This window comes from Bubalus kerabau, chromosome 22 (genome assembly GCF_029407905.1).
Source record: "Bubalus kerabau isolate K-KA32 ecotype Philippines breed swamp buffalo chromosome 22, PCC_UOA_SB_1v2, whole genome shotgun sequence".
NCBI lineage: Eukaryota > Metazoa > Chordata > Mammalia > Artiodactyla > Bovidae > Bubalus > Bubalus kerabau.
This window is the reverse complement of record NC_073645.1, coordinates 47,272,240-47,282,555: the sequence shown is the minus strand read 5'-3', so window position 1 is coordinate 47,282,555 and position 10,316 is coordinate 47,272,240. Positions and strand designations below refer to the sequence as shown.

General features: G+C 41.3%; 1 long non-coding RNA gene across 6 annotated transcripts in view; it reads left to right on the top strand.

Annotated features, from left to right (window-relative positions):
• Positions 1-1,499: 1,499 nt before the first annotated feature.
• The window catches only part of LOC129636833 (uncharacterized), a 35,382-nt gene continuing 26,565 nt past the window's right edge, over positions 1,500-10,316 (top strand). For 3 of the 6 annotated variants that reach the window (XR_008707144.1, XR_008707148.1, XR_008707145.1), the window contains exon 1: positions 1,500-1,875. This is a non-coding gene — a long non-coding RNA (uncharacterized LOC129636833). Of the gene's footprint in view, positions 1,917-10,316 lie in introns of all 6 variants that reach the window. The other 3 variants (XR_008707149.1, XR_008707146.1, XR_008707147.1) reach the window with 2 other exon arrangements.

Genomic DNA, 10,316 nt, shown 5'->3' with positions numbered 1-10,316 from the left:
TGCTGTCTGACCAGCTAGAGCTTACAGTGCAGAGGAAATCTTCATTTCCTTACTTCCATGTGTGTTCAGTCATGTCTGACTTTTTGCAACCTCACGGACTGTAGCCTGCCAGGCTCCTCTGTCCATGGGATTTCCCAGGCAAAAATACTGGAGTGGTTGCCATTTCCTACTCCAGGGGATCTTTCTGACCCGGGGATTGAACCTGCATCTCCTGCATTGGCAGGCAGATTCTTTACTACTGCACCAACTGGGAAGCCCTTATTTCCTTCAATCAGCCCTAAATCATCATCAAAGCTCAAAGAACCAAAAGGTTCTTTCTAGTACCCTCTACTAAGACACCCACAGCTCCCTCGATATGTGTGCTCTTGGTGCAGGGAGTGACAACCTAACAAATTTCAGTGCAGCAGTGTTCTTGATGGCTGTTGACCAAACGACATTCACAGCATCATCACTGACAGTCACGTGCCCTTGATAATGTGACGAGTCTGCAGTCTCCCAAACCTCACAACCCCAGACTAAGCAGGAGAAAAGGATCAGACAAACCCAAATTGAGAGACATGCTACAAAATGCCTGAGCAGTCCTCCTCAACACTGTCAAGGCCAACAAAAACCAAGGAAAGTCTGGGAAGCTGTCACAGCCCAGAGAGGTCCAAGACCTGATGGCTAAGTATAGTGTCCTATCTTGGATGGATCCTAAGACAGACAAGGGGTATTAGAGGAAAATTAATGAGATTATGATAGAGAAGAGAATTTCGTTAACAACAAATTTTTTTTGAGATGGAGTTGCCTTCAGGGCACAGTTAAAATGTTGTTTATGTTTCTCTCTCCATCCTCTCCCTGTGTTGATCGTTTCTCAGGCAGACTCATCTTAGAGCAATGAGGCTGCTGCAGCTTCGACCCCTTGAACACCCAGAAGACGAGATTCTCCAGTCGATCCGACCTCACCCTGCCTGGGTCAAGTGTTTCTTCCTGGACTAAGATTAGCCGTCAGTTACTCTCAAACCCCATAGACCAGGAAGATTACTAGGGACTGAGGGATAGCTGGTTTCCCAGGAGGAGGGACAACCCAACTCCAGCCCAGTGACAAAAGAACTTGAAGGGCAGCTACACATGGCCTGGGAAAGCTGCATCACCACTACCCCTACCCTCCCACCCCCGCAGCTTTGGGATGGAAGTGTCTCTAACTCTTACCGACCCTCCCCAGTCGGTCCCCAACAAGGGTCCTTCTGCCTGGTACTGCTGGTGCCATTAGAACCAGGCCGACTTTGGTTCAGGAGCAAAAAGAAAGCTCTGTTGCTGATCTCATAATGGAGAGGGATGAGCTCTCTCTCGAGGACAGGCTCTACCAGGCAGGACCACTGTTCAGGGGCTTCATCAGCAGTGAGGGAGGGGGCGGGGCTCCCCGGGGGCGGGGCTCTCCAGGGGGCGGGGCTCTCCAGGGGGCGGGGCTCTCCAGGGGCGGGGCAGATGCGCGGCTCACTGGATCCCGCGCCAGGTGCAGCCTCTCTGCACGTGGCCCTCCGCCACCACCATCTTGAATTGAGGGTCGTGTGCAGCCTTGAGGGCTGACGTGTTAGTGCAGCCCGTTTCTCACTAGGAGCTCTGGTCTGAAGCGCAGATTTTGAGGCTTCTGCACGTGACCCGCTGTGAGCAAGTGATAGACTGAGCACAAGGAGGAAAAAAAAGTTAGACTTTATTTTATTACCCAGATTCTAGTTTTATTTTCTAGGAATTGTTAATGGGCTTTGCTGGTGACATAACCACATAGGAGCAGTGGGAAGATAGAATGAGATATTCTTTGTCCAAGTGCCTAGAACACGCCGATGCTCCGTGGATGTTAGCTTGCTCTGTGCCTTTCCTAGTCCGAGGGTTTCCGTGAGTATTTCTCCTTCCATTGGAGGAGTTAAGCAATTACGGTAAGGCTACACTAGAGCATTTATAGAACTGTGTTGCTGCCATGAGTCACTGTGAAGAATCGTTTATGCTATTAACCTGTGTAAATTTTAGACTTTTTAAAAATAGTAAGTTATATAGGTCATCGCATTATACCTGTAGCTATCAAATTCTCCTTGTTGGTTAATTTATCTTTAAAGACTCAAGAATGTAATTCACGTAATTACTACCTACGCCGTATTTCATTTATGGTCTCTGTGAGTCACGGATCTTCTTTCTATAACTGAAAACATTTGGTGCAATTAATTCAAGAGGTCTGCCACATGTGTTGTATAACCACGCTTAACTCAAATTGTAGAAACCTGTGTTGTGTTTGATGCTTGTGCCCTGGAATTCTCACACAAGATATGACATCCCCTAGTCACACTCGTTGGAGGCGAGAAATAGAGGACTGTGTTCTTCTTTCGTCATCTGAATGAAGGTTTCATTAATTTTTTTCTTGAAAAATCTTTGCAATGCATTTCCCTATTTTTTTGAGCTTCTGAATTAAATAAACACACCTTGCTTCTATTTGATTTCGATTGTTTGCTTGGCCTAGTTTCCCTGCAAGTACTTGGTAAAATCGGATAACTGTGTGTGTGTGTGTTGCGCAGTGTCTGTGCTAATCTACTCACCCTTGGGTTTTGAAGTGTTGCTATAATCTACTGTCTTTATCTTTTGCTGGATTTTTAAGGGGATATTTTATTGCCTGTCATTACCTTTCATAGTAACTTCCAGGCACTGCATTCCAGCAGCCTCTCAGGTACCCAGTGCTACTCACCCGGCCCTCTGTGCTTAGAGAGAATCTCATGCCTTCCCCGCAAGCCACATCTTACACCTCCAGCAGCTCTGCCTTTTGGCACACTTTAAATGTTTTTATTCTAGATGAGTTGTTAAAGCTTCAACATGAGAGATAATGCCTTTTAAGATGAGGATAAACTCCCTGATGCCTGTGATGATATAATTTGCACAGTATGTTCCCAGCCTCTGCCTAGACGCAGCACCGTGACGATGGCCCGTCCTGTATGGGTGGCTGTTGTGGGCCTTGAGAAAATTCTCCAGTGGTGTGACCATGGTACTGAGAGACCAGATCTGCCTCGTCTCTCAGAGGGGTGGCAAGGTCAATTTGCAAGGCACGTACTGAAATCTTTCCATACAGATGTCTTGATTTGTTTCCTCGTGGTGGAATATGTCTTTGTATTGTACTTGAACAGAACCTAATGCATGAGCATAGTCACCAGATTCAGGTAGCCCACCTACCTCGATTCTGTGCTGCCCTGATGGGCTTTGCTGCCTAAAGATACAGGCAGGCACCTGACATCCAGATAAGTTCCACAAACATTCCTTGACCACCTACTGTGCACCAACCACCACAGAACTGTGGTACAGAAATAAGAAAAGACCCCTATAAGGAGCTGGCATCCTAATCCTATTAGCTTGAAATTCGGCATTTCTGTCTTCATTCATTCATTCAGGAAACGTGTCTTGTGTTCTTGCTGTGGGCCAGGTCCTCGGCTAAGTGTTACGGATGCAGTGGTGAGCGAGGCACACTAGACATGGTCCCCACCCTTATAGAGCTGAAATCTAGCCCTAGTTCTATGTTAGGAAAAGATACAGCAGAAACTAGCTTAACTTACAGGATTAACCATGCAGGCAGCATGCAGTTTTAAAAAAGTAACCTACAAGGAAAAATCAAAATGACTCCTTCCTATGTCTAATAGCCTGATGACCATGAAACTGTTGCTGCTGCTTCAGTGTCTCAAGGTAAATGCAAACCTCTCTCCCTCAGTCTCTCATTGACAGATTATACCTGGATTTTTCTTCATATCTCATCAAGTGGAAAGAGTGTTGAACTACTATTTGGCTGCTATATCCTAGGAGGGTGCTGTCTGTGGTTTAATTTTGTGACCAGAATATATTGCTCACTGCACAAATGGATAGGAAACTAACCACTTTCCCAGTTTTTTGTGTGTTTTTTTTTTTTAATATAGATTGAGGGAGAAAACAGCAGAGAGACTTTTTAGACTGCATGGAACTTGGTTATTTTAAACTACTGTTAGGTTTACCCTCCAGATTAATTTGGTGTGTAATAGGGCTTTATGGCCAAAGTTGGCATTTGTTTATAAATAATGCTCTTTAAAGGATGAAGTGCATATGATTATGGAGGAAACAGTTCACAGAGTAGTTCATACTGTTGTTTTCTCTAAGATAGTGGTTCTCAAATGGGGGCAGTTCTCCCCTGGGGGACTTTGGCAATGTCTGGAGACATTTTTGGTTGTCATAACGGAGGAAGCAGGTGCTATCAACAACTAATGGACAAAGGCCAGGGACACTGCTAAACATCCCATGATGCATAGCACAGCCCACACAACAGAGAATTATCTGGCCCCAAATGTCTCCAGTTCCAAGGTTGAGAAAGCCTCTTTTAAAATAATCCCACTGTAGAGACAGTGCTACCTGTGATGTGGAGGCTAAGTTGCCAAAACCAGAGGAATTTTGTGAAAGCGAGTCCGGCTTTCTCCCCCTGCTCTCTGATTATCTTCTTTGTCTATTTACCCATCATTTAGTTCCCTTGTGTTATGAAGCTTTTTGTGTGTTTTTTTTGTTTTTTTTTTTTTATGGACTTAACTATATGAGCTTTTCATTGCCCATTCTAAAATCGTGACTGGTTGTAATGTAAATTGTATAACACATCTCTCTGCAGCTTCAGATTCCGCAACTTAAACCTCCTAGGCTGCTTATCTGTCTTCCACCACCTACCTGCGTTTTATGCACTGCACTTGGCATTCTTGATTGTTCCTTTCATATTAATTTCAATGGTGCCCGGAGGGTACCTCTCACCATATAATAGGTTGCTTTGTGAACAATTCCAGTAAGAGAACCATTCTGCCCAAACAGTGAGATACTCTGGAATGTAAAAAAGATACCCCTCAGTGTATCATTCTCATTTCTAGCATAGCAGTGCTTTCTGCAATTGTGTTGAAATTAAAATGAAGATGAATTATTTGTTTCCCCTTTCACTTTAAAAGTGCCCCCACTGTTTCAGGTATGTTAGCGTTCAGGTATTATGTTAGCCATATGAAACAGTTAGAGCTTGAAAGTTACCGTTGGACATGGATGAATATTTATTTTGTACTTAAATTTCCAAATCGTTAAGTATCCCTTGTCCCGAGATCATGATTTCCATCATAATAGACTTCTGCGACATTCAAGTTGTTCCAGCTTTTGATTGACCATTTGGAATATGACAGCTGTTTGTCGCATTTCGTTTGGCTGCGGCTTCCCCTAGTTCATTTGCGACTGTCCCTCGAGCATTGTTTGCCTTCGGTGATGTCTAAAGTAACTCGCCTCTGTCTTTTCAGAAATCTTTGTCCTGAAGGGAAAACTAAAAAGACTTTCTCAAAATGGTGTTGGTGTTGGTGTTGTTTTTTAATGCAATGCCTTTAGTTAGCAGGGAAAGTGGGACATTTAGGGGTTTCAAAGATGCCAGGTTAGAGCTGTTCACTTGAAAATCAAGTCTGTTAGAGCACAGGACCTGTTGACATTACTGTCCTTTCTGTGGCTTAAGAAAAGGCACAGCAAAAAACTAAAACCAACAGTCTGATATTTTCAAGTTGGGTCTTTACTTTGCAGAAAGGCTCTGTCACCACCTACCTCTGTGGTCCCTGAGTTTATGCTTGTAACTTACAGTGAGTTTGGACACCGGTGGCCTCACGGACCCTGCACCCCTGGCTGCCCAGCATCCCACTGCATGACCAGGAACCGCTGTTTCTTCCTCTGAACTGTGATGCCATTTTCCCCCTCCAGGTCCAATGCATCTTCCCATACAGCCACTGCTGGGATGGCTCCCACCTGTTGTTCCATCCTTAATGTATGCTGTATTTTAGGCCCGAGTGGTCATCCTAAAACTTCGATTGCCTCACTTCTTGCAAATATCAGAAAAACAAAGACCAAAATCCCTCTAGCGTGCCCAAGCAAGCCTTCTGAAGTGGGGCCCTAAGACTGCTTTTCTCCTCCGTGTTTCGTTTACCTGCAGTCCTGGAATACTCAGCTTCAGGCAAACATCTTTATTCTCAGTCCTAGAAAAATGCCTTTCGCTTTCTTATCATTACCCCCCACCAGCAATGAGTCATTCTTCGTGAAAATCCTGTGAAAACTCAGATGTAACCTTCATGAGCTTTCCTTGATCACCCCAGTTAAAAGAGGAGCATCTTCCTTTGAAATTAATTTATAGGTCACTTATTCTTACTACTTGCTTCATTGAATTCAGGTCTCTACTCCAATGGCCCTGCTTCAGAAAGCCTTTCCCCTTTAAAATAGCACACCAATCATTTTCTATCCCTTTATACTTTTTAATCTTCCGCTAAAAAGTAAGCTTCATGAGGGGAAAGATTTTATCTGTCTGGTTCACCAGTCAGCTTCACAGCACCTGGAATAGACCCTCAATGTGTATTTGTTGAATAAATGTTTCTGGGTCCTTATCTTCTCCTTTGTAGTATTAGTTGTCTTTATGCTGAACTGTGAGTTGCAAATATCAGATTGTCTAGATTGTGAGTTCCTTTATTGGGGGGAGAGGGGGTGATCATGTCTTATTGCTTTTGCATTCTACCTGCCCCCCATTTCATCCCTCTTGCCCCTCTCCAAAAAAATAAATCAATAAAAACCTCATGGGATCATAAACATAGTAGGCAGAGTTCCTGGTGCATAGTGGATGTTGAATAAAGTGTTGTAATGAGTCCTTTCAAAAAGAATATTAATCAGACTTCTGCTTCTGACCAAGATGAAGCAACAGATTTGCTTTTCCACCAGAACAGCTAAAAAGCAAGACAAGCTATTTAGAAGCAATGACTTTTAAGACATTGTACATTGAATCGTTAAGAACAGAGATTCCTAAAATATAAACGATACAAATGAGCTTACTTACAAAACAGAAAGAAAACTCACAGACTTAGAGAAAGTGCTTATGGTTACTGGGGAGAAGGATGAGGAGGGAGGGTTAGGGAATTTGGGATGGACATGTACAACTGCTATATTTAAAATGGATAACCAACAAGGACCTACCGTATAGCACATGGAACTCGGCTCAATGTTATGTGGTAGCCTGGATGGGACGGGAGTTTGAAGAATGGATACATGTGTATGTATGGCTAAGTCTCTTCACTGTTCACCTGAAGCTATCACAACATTGTTAAGTGGCTATACCCCAATACAAAATAAAAAGTTTAAAAACATAAAAAATATTTTTTTTAAAAAAAGAAAATAGATTCCTGAGAGATAAAAAACTAATGAGATGATTTCTTAAAAACAAAAAAAAAAGGCCATTCTATATTAGTTGAATATTTATTTCTACATGATATTTCAGTTTAATTTCTCTCAATAAACTTTAAAATTTTTATTTATTTTTAATTGAAGGATAATTGCTTTACAATATTGTATTGGTTTCCGCCATACATCGGCATGAATCAGCTATAGGTATACATATGTCCCTTTCCTCTTGAACCTCCCTCCCACCCCATCCCACCCCTCTGAGTTGTCACAGAGCCCTGGTTTGAGTTCCCTGAGTCATACAGCAAATTCCCAGTGGCTATCCATTTTGCACAAAGTAATGTATATGTTTCCATGCTACTCTCTCCATTTGTCCCACCCTCTCCGTCTCCTCCCCTGAGATGAGTTCTATAATTGCCCCCAAATTTCTGCTTGGAGAAAGTTTCCAGGCCCCAGCACAGAACAGGGAATCTGCAGAGGACAGTGGATTCCCTGATTTTAGGAGACAGGCAGGGAGTCTTGGGTTGCCAAGGTAACTAAGAGACAATCGAGAGGAGTCTGTAGATAAGAGAGCTGCACAAAAAGAGAGCTCTGAAGCTCTTCAGAAGGTCCCACTTGAATATCTAAACAAACACTGATCAATGAATGTATCCATATGAGGAAACCACTCAAGGCAAGGGAAGGAGTCACCAGAGAGGGTTAGAGAGAATAGTGCCTAAAGTTCGTGGAGGGCAGAAAATAGTGCATGTTCCCAACAATTACAGTAGAAAACTTCATAATTCATGGAGTAATAGAGCACTATGAAGGGTCTTGCCTCAGAAGTGGGGTTATCAACCCTGTACTGAGCACATTTCTTTTTCCACCTAGCGCAGCTTAAAAGCAGGAGCCAAAAATATCAAACTGTCTCCAAATAATTTAACTGGGTCCCAGATCAAAGCACAGGAATATTTTTAGGAATAAATGAATAAATAATTTAAAAATTGCCAAGTATACAAAGAAGCTGAAAAGTACAATTCAATCCATTGAAACTGATGGAGAAATGACATCAGTGATAGAATTAGTAGACAAGGATGTTAAAACAATTGTTACCATATTCTATATAAAGAAGATAGAAAAAGACTGAACATGTTAAATAGAAACATGGAAGACATAAAAAATGAATACAAGTCAAACTTCTAGGGTTGAAAACGATAACATCAAAGGTAAAAATATAACCTCAACTAACTTAATTTTCCTATCATTGGAGTCTCTAAAGGAGAAGGCTTCCCTGATGTCCCAGATGGTAAAGAATCTGCCTGCAATGCAAGAGACTCCTGTTCAATCCCTGGGTTGGAAAGATCCCTTGGAGAAGGGAATGGCTATCCACTCCAGTGTTCTTGCCTGGAGAATTCCATGGACTGGGAGCCTGGAGGGCTGCAGTCCATGGGGTTACAAAGAGTTGGACATGACTGGGTGACTAACACTTTCACTTTCAAAGAAGAGGAAAGAGCAGAGAAGGAAAAATATTTGAAACAACAGAAATGAGAATCTTCTCGAATTTGATGAAAACTATATAAACCCATAGGTAGAAGAAGCTCAACAAACCCAAGCTCAAGAAGCATAAAACTATACAACTGCACATCATAACCAAATCACTTAACACAAGTGATAAGAAGAAATCTTAAGTAAGAAACAGGAAAAGGAATATCACACAGAGAAACAAAGATAGAATGACAGCAGGTTTCTTAGTGGAAAAAAGACAATGAAGCAACATCTTTAATATACTAGGGGAAAAAGCCTCAATCCAGAATCTCTACCCAGTGAAAATGTCTTTTAAAATAAAGGCAATACATACATCTATATACAAAAGCTGGATCAGTTCATCACCAGCAGATCTGAATAGCAAGAAATGTTAATGAAGTCCTTCAGGCAGAAGGGAAATGATACAAAATGGAAATACACAAGGAAATGAAGAGTAACAGAAATGGTAACTACAAGTATAAACATTAAGTTTTTTTTAATATCATTTTAATTAAAAAAATAATCCATTACTTAAATAAAAAATGGCAAAGTATGATGTGTCGATAATACATGCAGATGTGAAATATATGACAATAGCACAAGGCCAGAAGGAGAGAAATAGAAGCATATTCTTGTAAACTTCCTATGGCAAATGGGGTGTAGTATAATACTATTTAAAGATGGACTGTGAAAAGTCAAATATATACACAAAACCCTAAAGCAAATGCTAAAACAACGCAATAAGAGCTATAACTAGTAAACCAACAAAGCAGATAAAATGGAATTTTAAAAAACAACTATTTAATCCAAAAGATGGCATATAAAGACAAAAAAGAGAACCAAAAACTTATAGGACCAAAAAAAAAAAAAAAATACAGCTAGATGATAGCTTTAGACTCCTAAATGTTTGAATGAGGGTCTCAGCAAATCCTCTCCCCCCAAAAGCAAAATAAAACTAGAAAAATGGTCACAAAGAATCATTTCAGGTCTCTAGGAACTGACCAAAGGCAGACAACAGATTGAGAAGTTATTCAATAAAGCTGCTGAACCTTGAAAGGAACAGTGGGAGTCTGTGGAATTTTAGCCCAGGGCCACTGCCTTCCTCCTCTTTCCACCCAGGTCCGCTGTGGGTAGTTCTACCAGGATGTGGCAGAGAGGCTGGCTTTATTTCAAACAAAATGCAGCAAAATCTATGCTCAAGAAATGCCGAAGGAAGTTCTCCAGGCTGAAAGGAAATAATAACTGTAACTCAAATCCACACAAAGGGATAAAGAAAACTAGTAAAGGTAATTATAAAAGTATAAATACATTTTTCTCTTATTAACTTATTAAAAAGACAGTTACACAAACAGCAATTATGATACTATATTATTGAGCTTACAACATATAGCTACGTGACGTGACAATAAAAGCACAATGGAGGGGATAGGAAATGGAGGATATTGGAGCAAGGAAATGACTCCAAATGGTAATTCCAATCCATATGAAGAAATGAAGAATACACGAGAAGTATACAGGTTAATATAGAAGAGTTTATGCATATATTTTTCTTCCTCTGTTAACTTCTTTAAAAGATTGTAAAAAGCAGTACTTACAAAACTATATTGTTGAATCTGTAA